At 44.4% G+C, this 14,333-nt stretch overlaps 3 non-coding genes and 4 pseudogenes across 3 annotated transcripts; all 7 read left to right on the forward strand.

Moving 5' to 3' along the window:
• Positions 1 to 215, forward strand: LOC141231441 (U2 spliceosomal RNA; annotated as a pseudogene).
• Positions 216 to 6,608: 6,393 nt separating this feature from the next.
• LOC141231396 (U2 spliceosomal RNA) lies at positions 6,609 to 6,793 on the forward strand. The gene has a single exon (XR_012297806.1). It is a non-coding gene; the product is annotated as a U2 spliceosomal RNA (small nuclear RNA).
• Positions 6,794 to 7,914: 1,121 nt separating this feature from the next.
• Positions 7,915 to 8,105, forward strand: LOC141231296 (U2 spliceosomal RNA). Its single transcript, XR_012297709.1, has one exon. It is a non-coding gene; the product is annotated as a U2 spliceosomal RNA (small nuclear RNA).
• Positions 8,106 to 9,229: 1,124 nt separating this feature from the next.
• Positions 9,230 to 9,321, forward strand: LOC141230963 (U2 spliceosomal RNA; annotated as a pseudogene).
• Positions 9,322 to 10,115: 794 nt separating this feature from the next.
• Positions 10,116 to 10,293, forward strand: LOC141231454 (U2 spliceosomal RNA; annotated as a pseudogene).
• A 1,113-nt stretch (positions 10,294 to 11,406) lies between these two features.
• On the forward strand, positions 11,407 to 11,597 carry LOC141231126 (U2 spliceosomal RNA). Its single transcript, XR_012297537.1, has one exon. It is a non-coding gene; the product is annotated as a U2 spliceosomal RNA (small nuclear RNA).
• Positions 11,598 to 12,718: 1,121 nt separating this feature from the next.
• On the forward strand, positions 12,719 to 12,796 carry LOC141231485 (U2 spliceosomal RNA; annotated as a pseudogene).
• The last annotated feature ends 1,537 nt before the right edge of the window (positions 12,797 to 14,333 follow it).

A 14,333-nucleotide genomic window follows, 5' to 3' on the forward strand; every position in this document is an offset into this window, starting at 1 on the left:
TTAACTGTTTGCTTATATCTAAACCTGAGTGGTTTTAAAAAAAAAAAAAAAAAAAAAAAAAATCTGTTCTTATCAGTTTAATATCTGATACGTCCCCTATCTGGGGACCATATATTAAATGGATTTTTAGAACAGGGAGATGGAAAAAGAGCTTGCTCTGTCCACTCCACGCATTGACCTGGTATTGCAGTATCTCCAGGACCGGTGCACCCCTTCTTTAATGCAGTTTCTAAAATCAGAAAGAATTGAATTCAATGTTTTTTGTTCATTTTGCTTGTTTGTCGGATTTTGGGATGGACTCTTTGGCTTTGCTTTTCTTCTCCTCATTGGATTTTTCATGTTCAAAGTTGCAGAAGCCAGATTACAAGCTCATTTTGGTTCAACTTCAGCAACTGTGCATTGCATTGCCATGTAATGTAATGAAATGCTATCTTTCTAGCTCTCCCTTTTTACTTCCTTTTGGATAAACAGACATATTAGGCAAGCATTTTGGAGCTTTCACCTAAATAACTACAGGTGGTGAGATAAGCTGCACAATATAATTGACCTTTCAGTATATTGTTGCACACACACCATCTATTTAGCAAATGCCCTTGTTATCAACAGCAGCCTTTTAAACTCACCTGAGCTAACAGGTATGTGCGCTGGTTACTCTGCTGCGCTTAAAATTTCTTTTTTGGTTTGCTACAATGCCTTTTCTGAAACGTTGTCTCCCTCTGCTGGAACACTGACTTCTTTCATTTAATGCCTGCAGACTATAAAAGAGAACCCAACCCAAAAAGTTTGGTTGATTAGTCTGTGGCATTCTGTTAAACTGTTGCTTATGGCGGTCTCTGTGAGCTTCTCAGCGACATTCAGCCAGCCAGGTATCCTGCCTGCAGTAGATGGAATCTGGCAATGGAACGCTGGCTGCGCGTGTCATAATAGGCTCTGAGCCTTTATATACCTGTGCACAGCAGCAGCCACCTTCAGTCTGCTGCTGGACAGCCAGCAGCAGCAGCAGCAGCAGCAGGAGAGGTATGTAATCAGCAGCCCTCCTGCTAAGGGTAGACAGCTGCTCGTTCCACCCCACCCCCCGCCTTAATTGGTTCTCCTCCCTTCCAACGGTGTTGAGGCGGGTGGGAACAGCAGGGGGTGAAGGTGCTGTGTTTAAAGAGGTGGAGTTATGCAGATCTAAAACGCGTGGATTGCAGCAGCAGCAAGCCGAAAAGTGCAGGCATGTAAGGGATCTAGAGGTTGACAACATGTCTTCTTAACGGGAGTCCAGGAGCTCATCTCCACAAATGGACTTTTCAGGATCCTTGGGTGGCTCCGTAGTTTGAAACCAATTCTGGTTATCGCTTCTCGGCCTTTTGGCTACGATCAAGTGCTTTATTGCAGGAGATTGTGGTTGAAGGGCACTCGGGTACCCCTCTCCTTGGCCTGGCAGGATCGTCCACTTTGGTGGACTTAACCTGCTTGCTGCTATTAGGGAGAGGGCTTAGTCCCAGGGTAACGAGTTGCGATCCCCCAGCTTCCAGGTGTTTTTCGCTGCAAGAACACTGGGAGCGCAGATTGCAAGCGGCTGCAATTTGCAACCTTGTTGCCTTTTTCCATGGAGGTTGACCCTAACCTCGTGCCTCTTTATGCGAGGCTAAAAAACTCTATCCGAGTTCACTTCACGGCGGGTGGCTCGGATATGAGGAAATTAGGGTATGTAGTCCAGGACGTGCTCAGGAACCTTCTTGGCGTACAAAGAAATGAAATTCTCTCCATCCAGGATTATCCCAGAAGAGGTGACTATGACATCACATTCACCGGAGAAGGTATTTTTAGAGATGTACTAGAAAAGTTAAAAAAAGTTGAAAATAGTCCTGTTTTGAAAGGGATACAAATTGTTGAGCACGTCCTGGATGAGGTAAGACTGGTTATTGTAAAAATATTTTCGCCCTTTGTTTCTGCTCCAGAAGTAATGTCATTTCTAGCAATTTATTTTAAAAGTGTTAAATGTATTGGGAAGATATTAAACGAATATAACATATGGACATCTAAGTGGAAATTCCTTGTGAAGTGTACAAGAGATCCAAATACACCAGGTGGTATACGGCTCCCCCCTGCCCGTTTCAAAATTGGGCAAACAAATGGGGATTTCTTCTTTTCTGGGATGCCAGTATATTGCAGAAATTGTGGGCGCTATGGTCATTCAAAAGAAAACTGTCATGTATCATGTAGAAATTGTGCTAGTGAAGAACATGAGACAAAAGAATGCCCTAAGGAAAAGAAATGCAGTTTTTGCCAGACTCCAGGTCACTTTTATTTTTCTTGCCCTCACAGATTTCGGGAAGATGAGCAAAAGGGGAAGTCCAAGACGTCCGACCAAGGACCAAAAGATCAGACCACCCCTCAGGAGGAGGAACAACAACCTGGAGCCTCTGGAGACAATAAGGGCGTACCAAATAGTGAAGTGTCTCCAGAGTCTATGACAGGTAAAATACCAAATCCCAAAACCTGGCTGCAGGACCTGCGGGAGTCCAAAAGGAGGGCTGAGAAGGAGCAGAAGGGCACTACTGGTAAGGTCAAAAGGGACCGGCAAAAGGCCGACACAGAAGCCCATGCCCAGTCTGGGTCTCCTAGTGCTGAGGGCGCTGAGTGGATAAAGGTGGGTCCTAAGAAAAAGAAAAAGGGTGGTTCGGAGGAGGCAGCAGGAGGTGAACAGATGGACACTTCTCCAGAAGGGGACGTGGACGCTGGACCCTCAGGGGTTTCGGTCTCCGCTGCTACAGGTGGGGACCGGGATCTTGCTGCCTCTGAAGAGTCAGAGGCTCTGCCTTGTGCGCAACCTCCTCCTTTAGGACGACCTTCTACAGGTCAAACAGGGGCGTCGGAACCCCTCGGGGACCCACCTGATGAGGAACTGCATGGCCAGCCAATGGAGACCCAGCGGGTTCTGCCAGCCAGCCCTCCGAGCTATGCCAGTGTAGCGTCGGGTTTATATAAATGTGGTAATCTTTCCTCCTCCACGGAGACTCTCGTGACGATAATATCAGATGAGGAGGGAGGCGCAAGCCCAGTGGTCTGATCAGGTTCATCGGACAGGTAAATCCGTTGCTCTTAGTTACCTAAGTAAAATTTCTACATTTTCTAATGATGGCTGAACTCAAAGGTATTTCCCTCAACGTGAGAGGCATAAAATCTAACACGAGAAGAACTGCTCTTTTTAATTTTTTTACGTGTTTTACTGCATCTGTATTTTTTCTGCAAGAATGTAATATCCCACATGAAATGTCATATTAAAAATATAAAGATGAGTGGAAGTGTGGGCCATCTGTCTGGTCCGGATCGAATGCTGCAGGATCAGCGGGTGTAGCCATACTTTTTAAAGGGAACGTTTTAATTGATTTTATTCAGGAAATTTTACCAGGTCGTATTTTATTAGTGAAAGCTTTTATTGATGGTATTAGATGGCAGTTTTTAAATTTTTATGGATCCCCAGAGAAAAATGAAAGAGCCGAAATGCTTGATCTTTTACCATTATTTATTAATAACTCTGAACCTTTTATCTTAGCAGGGGATTTTAATTGTGTTTTAAAAGGTGAAAACCGGCGCTCCAGCTCTGTAAGCAGGAACTACGATAAAACCTCAGGTATGCTACATGATATAGTCAAAGATGCTAAATTGATAGACATATATAAAGAGTGTCATAGTGACAGCACAGAGGACGCTAGTTTCACTTGGAGCAATGCTAATTGTAGCTCTAGGATTGATTTTATTTTTGGTTCAGATAAAACAATACCTGCCAAATGTGAAGTTTTAACTAATATATTTTCAGACCATAAACTTTTATCCTTTACCATAAAAGTAAATGACAACAAAAAATGTGGTAAGAAAAGCTGGAAAATGAACGTATCCCTTTTAACCGACCCGCAGATTTTATCAGATTTTATTGAGTTTTATAGGAAATGTAGAAAAGGGAAAAAAACAAATGAGACTATGAGTGTATGGTGGGATAGAATGAAAGTAAAAATAAAAGACTTTTTTATTAAAAAGAGTATATGTAGAGCCAAAGAAAAATATGAAGAATATAGAATTTTAAATACCCGCCTACAAACATTATTTAAGCTCAGAGACAATGGGATAGATGTACAAGTTGATATTTCAAACTTAAAAGAAGAGATTTCAAAATGGCTAGAACAAAAAGGAAAAGAGATAATTTTTCGTTCTAGAGTACAACATATAGAAGAAAATGAAAAGTGTTCCAGATATTTTTTTAGGAAAAATAAAAAAGAAAAAGTGATAATTGACCATATAGATGGTGAGAATAATATAAAAAATATGCTGGGTAAAGTTGAGGTTTTTTTTTCTAATCTTTTTAATGGAAAAAATATAGATAATAAATTAATGGATGATTCACTGCAAGGACTAACAGCTGTTTTAGATCCCGCATCCCAAGAGTTTTTATCCCAAGTTTTAACGGAACAAGAAGTGTTAAAAACTATTAAAAGTTTTAAAACTGGAAAGGTCCCTGGTCCTGATGGCATCCCAATAGAATTTTATGTATGTTTTTATGATATTTTAAAAGATGATTTGTTTTATTTGTTTACTGAGGTTTTTAATAATAAGGTTTTATTAAATTCCTGGAAGAAAGGTGAAGTCTCCCTCCTATACAAAAAAGGCGATAAATCAAAATTAGAAAACTGGAGACCAATAACACTTTTAAATTGTGACTATAAAATAATGGCTAAAATTTGTGCAAATCGTCTAAAAGAAGTCATCAGCAAAGTTATTCATTCTAATCAAGTGTGTGGGGTGCCGGGGCGCAGTATATGGGACAATCTGAATTTAGTGAAAGACTGTATTGAGGATGTGAAAGACAGAAAGGGGAAAATGGCGATTTTATCTATTGATTTTGAAAAAGCATTTGACCGTGTCTCACACTTTTATCTTTTTAAAGTTTTAGAGAAAATGGGCATACCAGAAGGGTTTTTACTATCGCTTAAAGCATTTTACAAGGATTGTACAAGTAAGATTTTAGTGAATGGTTTTAAGACACAAGAGGTATTTTTACGGTCAGGGGTGAAACAGGGATGCCCTCTGTCCCCCCTACTGTTTATCTGTGCACTGGAACCAATGTTATGTGCAATACGCCAAAATAAACAGATATGCGGTGTCCCTCTGCCTGGAAGCGGTGGTTTGGAGGCCAAGGTTGTAGGCTACATGGATGACGTGGCGGTCTTGTGTACAGATGCACCATCACTTACGGCCACTCTCCATCAAGTGCAATCCTTTTGCCTAGCTTCTGGTTTTAAAATCAATTTTAATAAGTGTAACATTTTAAGTGTTGGGGGGATGATTTTACGTGATGTACCAATTAATGTCTCCGAATCCATTTCCATTTTAGGTATATCATTCACTGAAAATAATGATGGTTATAATAGTTGGGAAACAGTTACACAGAAAGTAAATACGAAAATATGTATGTGGAACATGAGGAGACTTACAATGGAGGGTAAAGTATTGGTTTTAAAGATGGTGATTTTACCTCTTTTATTGTATCTTAGCATGGTTTTCCCCCCGCCTGTTAATGTTTTAAAAAAGATAACCAAAACCTGTTTTACCTTCTTTTGGAACTCAAAAATGGAAAAGCTGAAAAGAGAAATCGTGATGAAATCAAAAGTAAAAGGTGGTAAAGATTTTCCAGATTTTAATAGGTTTCTTTTAATCCATCTGTTCGTTTACTGTTTTAATGCCCTTTTTAAGAATCACTATTGGTCCTTTTTTATGCGTTTTAATACAGGATTTTTTATGAGAAAGTTTGGATGGTATGAAGTTAATATATCTGTGCCCCATGCTTTTAATTTGTCGACGCATTATGAGATTTTAAGGAAAATAGTGTCCGATTTTAATTTAGGGACTAAGAAAATAGAGGAATTAAGAAATAGTAAGAAACTAATTAAAGAAATACGTAAAAGTGAGGAAATATGTAATGTTGACAGATATGATGACAAATCTATGTCTATCTGGAAAATGATTAACGTTTTTTATCTTTTTAATGAACAGAGAGATCTGGCTTGGAGTTGCATGCACCGCTGTCTTCCTTGCCGGGCATTCCAATACAGAAGAGGATTTGTGAGGTCTGCCATCTGCCCAAGAGCCGGATGCCAAGACGAGGAAACGGTGGAACATCTATTATGGACATGTAATTTTGCAAAGGATTTCTGGAGAAGACTGCTCCCCCTACTGGAAAGGGTGGCAGACCTCAAGGACTTTACATATAAAACTGTGCTATACGGACTTATGGAATGCCCCACAATGGACCAGTACACAATGGCTTGGAAGACAGTGAACTGCGCCAAGTCATCTCTCTGGAAAGCGCGCAACATTGCTATTTTTAAACAAGATGTTTTATCAGTGAATGATGTTTTAAGTTTATGTTTATGTGAAATGTATACTTATTATTTAATTGACAAAAAGAAAAATGTACATATTTCCAAAAAATGGCTTGTTGACCAATGGAACCTAATTATTTAAAATCTTTGTATTTTTTTGTTTTGTAAATTTCATTTGTCTTTTAACGTTTGGTATTTGTGTAATTATGCTTGTAATTTGTTAAAGTTTTAATAAACGGTTTTATCCCTCTGCAGGGGATAGCCAAATTAAAAAATCTGTTCTTATCAGTTTAATATCTGATACGTCCCCAATCTGGGGACCATATATTAAATGGATTTTTAGAACAGGGAGATGGAAAAAGAGCTTGCTCTGTCCACTCCACGCATTGACCTGGTATTGCAGTATCTCCAGGACCGGTGCACCCCTTCTTTAATGCAGTTTCTAAAATCAGAAAGAATTGAATTCAATGTTTTTTGTTCATTTTGCTTGTTTGTCGGATTTTGGGATGGACTCTTTGGCTTTGCTTTTCTTCTCCTCATTGGATTTTTCATGTTCAAAGTTGCAGAAGCCAGATTACAAGCTCATTTTGGTTCAACTTCAGCAACTGTGCATTGCATTGCCATGTAATGTAATGAAATGCTATCTTTCTAGCTCTCCCTTTTTACTTCCTTTTGGATAAACAGACATATTAGGCAAGCATTTTGGAGCTTTCACCTAAATAACTACAGGTGGTGAGATAAGCTGCACAATATAATTGACCTTTCAGTATATTGTTGCACACACACCATCTATTTAGCAAATGCCCTTGTTATCAACAGCAGCCTTTTAAACTCACCTGAGCTAACAGGTATGTGCGCTGGTTACTCTGCTGCGCTTAAAATTTCTTTTTTGGTTTGCTACAATGCCTTTTCTGAAACGTTGTCTCCCTCTGCTGGAACACTGACTTCTTTCATTTAATGCCTGCAGACTATAAAAGAGAACCCAACCCAAAAAGTTTGGTTGATTAGTCTGTGGCATTCTGTTAAACTGTTGCTTATGGCGGTCTCTGTGAGCTTCTCAGCGACATTCAGCCAGCCAGGTATCCTGCCTGCAGTAGATGGAATGTGGCAATGGAACGCTGGCTGCGCGTGTCATAATAGGCTCTGAGCCTTTATATACCTGTGCACAGCAGCAGCCACCTTCAGTCTGCTGCTGGACAGCCAGCAGCAGCAGCAGCAGCAGCAGGAGAGGTATGTAATCAGCAGCCCTCCTGCTAAGGGTAGACAGCTGCTCGTTCCACCCCACCCCCCGCCTTAATTGGTTCTCCTCCCTTCCAACGGTGTTGAGGCGGGTGGGAACAGCAGGGGGTGAAGGTGCTGTGTTTAAAGAGGTGGAGTTATGCAGATCTAAAACGCGTGGATTGCAGCAGCAGCAAGCCGAAAAGTGCAGGCATGTAAGGGATCTAGAGGTTGACAACATGTCTTCTTAACGGGAGTCCAGGAGCTCATCTCCACAAATGGACTTTTCAGGATCCTTGGGTGGCTCCGTAGTTTGAAACCAATTCTGGTTATCGCTTCTCGGCCTTTTGGCTAAGATCAAGTGTAGTATCTGTTCTTATCAGTTTAATATCTGATACGTCCCCTATCTGGGGACCATATATTAAATGGATTTTTAGAACAGGGAGATGGAAAAAGAGCTTGCTCTGTCCACTCCACGCATTGACCTGGTATTGCAGTATCTCCAGGACTGGTGCACCCCTTCTTTAATGCAGTTTCTAAAATCAGAAAGAATTGAATTCAATGTTTTTTGTTCATTTTGCTTGTTTGTCGGATTTTGGGATGGACTCTTTGGCTTTGCTTTTCTTCTCCTCATTGGATTTTTCATGTTCAAAGTTGCAGAAGCCAGATTACAAGCTCATTTTGGTTCAACTTCAGCAACTGTGCATTGCATTGCCATGTAATGTAATGAAATGCTATCTTTCTAGCTCTCCCTTTTTACTTCCTTTTGGATAAACAGACATATTAGGCAAGCATTTTGGAGCTTTCACCTAAATAACTACAGGTGGTGAGATAAGCTGCACAATATAATTGACCTTTCAGTATATTGTTGCACGCACACCATCTATTTAGCAAATGCCCTTGTTATCAACAGCAGCCTTTTAAACTCACCTGAGCTAACAGGTATGTGCGCTGGTTACTCTGCTGCGCTTAAAATTTCTTTTTTGGTTTGCTACAATGCCTTTTCTGAAACGTTGTCTCCCTCTGCTGGAACACTGACTTCTTTCATTTAATGCCTGCAGACTATAAAAGAGAACCCAACCCAAAAAGTTTGGTTGATTAGTCTGTGGCATTCTGTTAAACTGTTGCTTATGGCGGTCTCTGTGAGCTTCTCAGCGACATTCAGCCAGCCAGGTATCCTGCCTGCAGTAGATGGAATGTGGCAATGGAACGCTGGCTGCGCGTGTCATAATAGGCTCTGAGCCTTTATATACCTGTGCACAGCAGCAGCCACCTTCAGTCTGCTGCTGGACAGCCAGCAGCAGCAGCAGCAGCAGCAGCAGGAGAGGTATGTAATCAGCAGCCCTCCTGCTAAGGGTAGACAGCTGCTCGTTCCACCCCACCCCCCGCCTTAATTGGTTCTCCTCCCTTCCAACGGTGTTGAGGCGGGTGGGAACAGCAGGGGGTGAAGGTGCTGTGTTTAAAGAGGTGGAGTTATGCAGATCTAAAACGCGTGGATTGCAGCAGCAGCAAGCCGAAAAGTGCAGGCATGTAAGGGATCTAGAGGTTGACAACATGTCTTCTTAACGGGAGTCCAGGAGCTCATCTCCACAAATGGACTTTTCAGGATCCTTGGGTGGCTCCGTAGTTTGAAACCAATTCTGGTTATCGCTTCTCGGCCTTTTGGCTAAGATCAAGTGTAGTATCTTTCGAAAAGGCGGTTTTGGATGTTGGCCGCCCTAGTAGATTGATACATTATGCACACTGGGGTTTAGGCGCTTGTTAGTACGCCAGGTGGCTAATATAGTCATCTGGTGGAAAGCATGGCCCCTCAGGATCGACGCCATTGGGCCGGGGAAGATCGAAAGCCCGAAGTGTGAAGTGCCCCAGGAGTGGTGACCCTGGGGTGCCTTAACTCACTGGGATTGGGAACCCCACTTGAGTTTATGGCACATTTGCACAAGCACTTCAAATTTTCTTTCTTCTCACACACCCTTATTCCGGGCCTTCTGGTCTTAGGATGGGGAATTTTTCAATTCCCGGTCGAAGGTCCGGGCAGTATTATACTGTGAAACCTTCACTATTTATTTAATTTCTTTGTCACTGTGTGTCCACTTATTCACGTGTGTCACGTCCTACTAGGATTTTGTCGGGATGCGGTTCCCTTACGGGTTCCTCTCTTGGCAGGTCTAGGGGGGGAGTGTGTGGCCATCAGGTTCCGCTCCCCCCTGAACCCCCCTGGCTCTCCTCTTTTGGGAGGAGAGCGTTGTTGGCTCCCCTCTTCCGGGAGGGGAGCACAGTCTTTGGCTCCCAGTGCCTTGCTCGGGTGAGAACTCGGGCAGGTGCTGGGGGTAAGATTGGGTCGCCTCTGGCTTCGGCTGGAGGTGGCTTTTTGTCCCTGTTCCTCGCTGTGGCCTTTTGGCTCGGAGGGACGGGGAATGGTTTGGGGGACCCTTCTCCTTTTGGAGAGGGTTTCAAGAAGACCAGCATCCTAGTGCACTTTTTTTGTGGCACTTGTCACTTTTTTAAGCGCACTCGGGTTTTGTACACGAATTCGGGCTTTCAAAAAAAAAAACAATCTGTTCTTATCAGTTTAATATCTGATACGTCCCCTATCTGGGGACCATATATTAAATGGATTTTTAGAACAGGGAGATGGAAAAAGAGCTTGCTCTGTCCACTCCACGCATTGACCTGGTATTGCAGTATCTCCAGGACCGGTGCACCCCTTCTTTAATGCAGTTTCTAAAATCAGAAAGAATTGAATTCAATGTTTTTTGTTCATTTTGCTTGTTTGTCGGATTTTGGGATGGACTCTTTGGCTTTGCTTTTCTTCTCCTCATTGGATTTTTCATGTTCAAAGTTGCAGAAGCCAGATTACAAGCTCATTTTGGTTCAACTTCAGCAACTGTGCATTGCATTGCCATGTAATGTAATGAAATGCTATCTTTCTAGCTCTCCCTTTTTACTTCCTTTTGGATAAACAGACATATTAGGCAAGCATTTTGGAGCTTTCACCTAAATAACTACAGGTGGTGAGATAAGCTGCACAATATAATTGACCTTTCAGTATATTGTTGCACACACACCATCTATTTAGCAAATGCCCTTGTTATCAACAGCAGCCTTTTAAACTCACCTGAGCTAACAGGTATGTGCGCTGGTTACTCTGCTGCGCTTAAAATTTCTTTTTTGGTTTGCTACAATGCCTTTTCTGAAACGTTGTCTCCCTCTGCTGGAACACTGACTTCTTTCATTTAATGCCTGCAGACTATAAAAGAGAACCCAACCCAAAAAGTTTGGTTGATTAGTCTGTGGCATTCTGTTGCTTATGGCGGTCTCTGTGAGCTTCTCAGCGACATTCAGCCAGCCAGGTATCCTGCCTGCAGTAGATGGAATGTGGCAATGGAACGCTGGCTGCGCGTGTCATAATAGGCTCTGAGCCTTTATATACCTGTGCACAGCAGCAGCCACCTTCAGTCTGCTGCTGGACAGCCAGCAGCAGCAGCAGCAGCAGCAGGAGAGGTATGTAATCAGCAGCCCTCCTGCTAAGGGTAGACAGCTGCTCGTTCCACCCCACCCCCCGCCTTAATTGGTTCTCCTCCCTTCCAACGGTGTTGAGGCGGGTGGGAACAGCAGGGGGTGAAGGTGCTGTGTTTAAAGAGGTGGAGTTATGCAGATCTAAAACGCGTGGATTGCAGCAGCAGCAAGCCGAAAAGTGCAGGCATGTAAGGGATCTAGAGGTTGACAACATGTCTTCTTAACGGGAGTCCAGGAGCTCATCTCCACAAATGGACTTTTCAGGATCCTTGGGTGGCTCCATAGTTTGAAACCAATTCTGGTTATCGCTTCTCGGCCTTTTGGCTAAGATCAAGTGTAGTATCTGTTCTTATCAGTTTAATATCTGATACGTCCCCTATCTGGGGACCATATATTAAATGGATTTTTAGAACAGGGAGATGGAAAAAGAGCTTGCTCTGTCCACTCCACGCATTGACCTGGTATTGCAGTATCTCCAGGACCGGTGCACCCCTTCTTTAATGCAGTTTCTAAAATCAGAAAGAATTGAATTCAATGTTTTTTGTTCATTTTGCTTGTTTGTCGGATTTTGGGATGGACTCTTTGGCTTTGCTTTTCTTCTCCTCATTGGATTTTTCATGTTCAAAGTTGCAGAAGCCAGATTACAAGCTCATTTTGGTTCAACTTCAGCAACTGTGCATTGCATTGCCATGTAATGTAATGAAATGCTATCTTTCTAGCTCTCCCTTTTTACTTCCTTTTGGATAAACAGACATATTAGGCAAGCATTTTGGAGCTTTCACCTAAATAACTACAGGTGGTGAGATAAGCTGCACAATATAATTGACCTTTCAGTATATTGTTGCACACACACCATCTATTTAGCAAATGCCCTTGTTATCAACAGCAGCCTTTTAAACTCACCTGAGCTAACAGGTATGTGCGCTGGTTACTCTGCTGTGCTTAAAATTTCTTTTTTGGTTTGCTACAATGCCTTTTCTGAAACGTTGTCTCCCTCTGCTGGAACACTGACTTCTTTCATTTGATGCCTGCAGACTATAAAAGAGAACCCAACCCAAAAAGTTTGGTTGATTAGTCTGTGGCATTCTGTTAAACTGTTGCTTATGGCGGTCTCTGTGAGCTTCTCAGCGACATTCAGCCAGCCAGGTATCCTGCCTGCAGTAGATGGAATGTGGCAATGGAACGCTGGCTGCGCGTGTCATAATAGGCTCTGAGCCTTTATATACCTGTGCACAGCAGCAGCCACCTTCAGTCTGCTGCTGGACAGCCAGCAGCAGCAGCAGCAGCAGCAGGAGAGGTATGCAATCAGCAGCCCTCCTGCTAAGGGTAGACAGCTGCTCGTTCCACCCCACCCCCCGCCTTAATTGGTTCTCCTCCCTTCCAACGGTGTTGAGGCGGGTGGGAACAGCAGGGGGTGAAGGTGCTGTGTTTAAAGAGGTGGAGTTATGCAGATCTAAAACGCGTGGATTGCAGCAGCAGCAAGCCGAAAAGTGCAGGCATGTAAGGGATCTAGAGGTTGACAACATGTCTTCTTAACGGGAGTCCAGGAGCTCATCTCCACAAATGGACTTTTCAGGATCCTTGGGTGGCTCCGTAGTTTGAAACCAATTCTGGTTATTGCTTCTCGGCCTTTTGGCTAAGATCAAGTGTAGTATCTGTTCTTTTAAGAACACAAGAGCTACGATCTACACTTGACGAGAGCGATCGAACTCGGAAGGAGAAGAGCTTCGGAGCCCAGCTGACATCGGAGAAGGAAGGCGGATATCGGTGGGAGGAAGAAGCTCTAAAGAATCCAGAAGAAGACGAAGACTCGGAGAAGAATCGGGCTGTCCTGTGGAATCTTCGAGGAAGAAAATCATCGAGACAAAGACCTTTCGGGGAATTTGTCCAGAACACGACGGGAGAAGAATCTGCATAGCTCCACCCATTCCAGGAAGAGTTCCAGATCCAGCTCCAAGAAGTAACTGCAGGAGGAAAGCCATGGCAAGTGCTGCGAGGAAGGCCGAAAAGAAGAGCCTGGAGCTGGGGACAGCCAGGAGGGCCCAGCCAGGAGCCGATTCTGACCCCAAGGACTCTGCCTCCACGACTGGCCAGCAGAAGGGACCCCAGAAGCCCCGCCACGAAGCTCCAGCCCTGGAGCCATGGATGCGGCAGACGGTGGCCCTGAAGCTGAAGGAAGTGGATGGGAGGGTGCCGGACATGTCCTCGGACGTGTTCTGCCAGAAGATGCTGCTGGATCGAGGCTTCTCCAGGTCGGACACCCTCAGCATCCAGACCTTCTTGACGGGGATCTTCTTCGTCACCTTCGCCACTGTGAACACCTGCAGGAGGTTCTGGGAAATGGTAAGCGCAAAAGGACCGGATAATTCTTTCTCTGCCTTTACAGGTAGCTGCCCTATCCAGAGGGACGAAAGGAGGATCACGGTCTCCATGCGCAACCCGCACACCCCAGGCCAAGACATCGGTACCTTCCTGAGACGCTTCTGTTTGGTTGTGAAGGAACCCTCTCACATCCTGAATGGACTCGGCTTCTGGACAGGTAAGTGGTCGGTGACCGTTAGACTTCACAGGGACCTGGCGTACTCAGACGGACTTCGGCACCTGCCCCCGACATTCTCCCTGGGCAACTCCTACGGCCTCATCTATTACCCGGACATGCCGCGGAACTGCAGGAGATGCGGCAAGAATGGCCACGAGATGAAGGACTGCAAGGAGGATGCCTGCAGGATTTGTCGAGTGACGGGACACAGCTCGAAGGACTGCCCGAAGAAGACGTCCTGCAACCTGTGTGGGCTGGCGGCTCATCTGTACAAGGATTGCCCCAGGCGTGAGAGATCCTGGGCATCGGTGGTTGCGACGACCCCAGCTACGGAGGACAAGGCCCCGACGACCAGGCCTGTGAAGGTCAAGGACGCGACGACCAAGGCCCCAGCGGCCAAGGCCGAGACGACCAAGGCCAAAGCGGTCAAGGAGTCGGTGGCCAAAGCCCCAGCGACGGTCCCAGCAGCTCCGAAGCAGAAGAAAAAGTCAAAGGAGGGTAAGAGTTCTGTCACCCCTCTCTCGATCCCTCCCCCTGCCACCCCCATCCAATCCCCCCCCACCCCGGCCACCCCTGCTGAGGATTCCACTTCCTCTTCCTCCTTCCCCTACTCCTCAGCAGGTGTCCTTTCCCCTGCCCCGGCAGCCACTCTCCCTCCCCAGACCATGGTAGCGGTGGAATTAACCTTTCCT

Source organism: Phyllobates terribilis, unplaced genomic scaffold (assembly GCF_046119375.1).
Source record: "Phyllobates terribilis strain yellow unplaced genomic scaffold, ASM4611937v1 Scaffold_505__1_contigs__length_1300667, whole genome shotgun sequence".
Classification (NCBI taxonomy): Eukaryota; Metazoa; Chordata; class Amphibia; order Anura; family Dendrobatidae; genus Phyllobates; species Phyllobates terribilis.